The 1,888-nt window shown below is 29.7% G+C and overlaps 1 long non-coding RNA gene across 1 annotated transcript; it reads left to right on the top strand.

Moving 5' to 3' along the window:
• Window positions 1-550: 550 nt before the first annotated feature.
• On the top strand, window positions 551-1,687 carry LOC145586920 (uncharacterized). Its single transcript, XR_014101043.1, has 2 exons — window positions 551-854; window positions 1,487-1,687. It is a non-coding gene; the product is annotated as an uncharacterized LOC145586920 (long non-coding RNA).
• Window positions 1,688-1,888: the final 201 nt, after the last annotated feature.

Genomic DNA, 1,888 nt, shown 5'->3' with positions numbered 1-1,888 from the left:
GAAATAGGTAGTTCATATCAAATGATGGATTTGGCCCAAATCCTTTATTTGTCCTTTATTTGGGAATCCAAAAAATTTGACATTGAAGTTGGGTCAATTCCAACCTCCTTATTAAACCTCTTTACAACTTGGATTTGTAAATAACTTATTTTACCCCATCATTTTAAATTCCACCTTCACCTTTCACCTGCTTCCACTACACCAAAAACTAGATTAGAGATCGCAAAATATAGAACGGTTACCAAAGGTAGGAGTTCTCCAGAAGAATATAGAACGTGTTTATATAAGAGGCGTTATGTATGTTAATACATATGGAACGGTTAGCATATTTAACCGTTCTCTATTTCTTTTAACTCAAATAATTAAAAAAAAATTATTATATATGATATAGAACAGTCATCTTGACAACCGTTTTGTATTGTATTAATTAATTGTTTTTTTTTAATTAGGAGGAAAAAATATACGGAATAATTTATTTTCACTTTCACATTCACGTTGAATAACTTAAAAAAAAAAAAAAAAAAAAAAAGGAAAAAAGTATTGTATTGTTAACCCTAGCAGGACTGCCGCTCCAATGCTCCATCCTCTTTCTTTTCTCTTAATTTTTCAGCCGCTCTATTCTTTCACTCTCATCTCTCTCACATATTTCCTTTTCTCTTCTCCTTAAATCTGGTTTAGAGTTCCTTTCCTCCATGAATTTGACCCTAACTGATTGGTCATTAATAAGCGAAGAGAAGCTTCGACCTTAGAGATGCTTAACAATGGCGATCCACGGTTTATAATTATAAGCTTTTCCTTTTGAACAATTTCAAAGCTATATCAACAAAACGAAGTCAATAAGATCCAATTTCAAGGTAAATCATTCCTCTTTTATTTCGTTTAATTTAGTTTCAATTTAGTTTTCAGGTCTTGCTATTATCGATGTATCCAAATTCTTATGATTTCGATTTTTATTGTTTGATTTTTCTTGATTCTTAATTAGATCTTAATTTTGATGTTATTTTGAAAATATATTTCTCACAATTTTAAAGTTATAAATTTTGCTTTGATTTTCTTATTTCATTATCTCTTGTTCGATTTGGAAGAATATTTTAACCGTCCTTTGTCCAAGTATGCATTTTTTTGCTGTTGATGTTTGGTTGATGGTGTTGAAGTTATTGCTCTTCTGTGTACAGTGAATTAAATTGGAGATTGGTGAACTTCTGGTAAATTGTGTTACTTCCATCCAATTTGGATGTTGCGGAATTGAAGGTTGGGTGTGATTATTTTCACATGAATTTTTAATTTTATTTTCTAAGATTAGAGTTAATAATTATCTTAGGGTACGGCTCTTTTCATTAGTAGTATACTAGTATGATTGTTGTTACTCTGTAGTGATTTTTTGTAAGGAGGTGGATGGTTTACTTCTGTAATGTCGGAGATTTGTTTAATTGCAGAACATGTCTTGTGAATTCGAAATTTACATGTTATTTTCATGTTATTGCAGATTATTCATAAAGAAGATCAAGTATTGCATACAAGTTTATGATCTGTTGTCGGTCGATCAACATCATTGAAAGAAAAAGAGATCCTTGTAGCACAATTTTATTTATTTTTTAATTTGATATCTTGTTATTCCTTTTTCATTTGCAATTGAGTTGTATGAAAATATTATCAATTTTAATTATAAGTTTTGAGTACTTTGGTAGTTGGTATTTTGATTTGACTTCTATGTATTTACTTTGAGTAAGTTTTTCAATTTGCAATTAGCTGCCTAATATATCTCGCAAATGGTTTTTTTTTTTTATTAAAAAAAAGGAGGAATAGAGAACTGTTGGCATATCAAACCGTTCTCTTTGATAAAGCAAAACAAAACGGTTAAGTAATATGACCGTTGTCTTTTCCTTCA

Source organism: Chenopodium album, chromosome 2 (genome assembly GCF_948465745.1).
Source record: "Chenopodium album chromosome 2, dcCheAlbu1.1, whole genome shotgun sequence".
NCBI classification, from domain to species: Eukaryota; Viridiplantae; Streptophyta; class Magnoliopsida; order Caryophyllales; family Amaranthaceae; genus Chenopodium; species Chenopodium album.
Note: the sequence above shows the minus strand (reverse complement) of the source record. Positions and strands in the feature narration are given on the sequence as shown.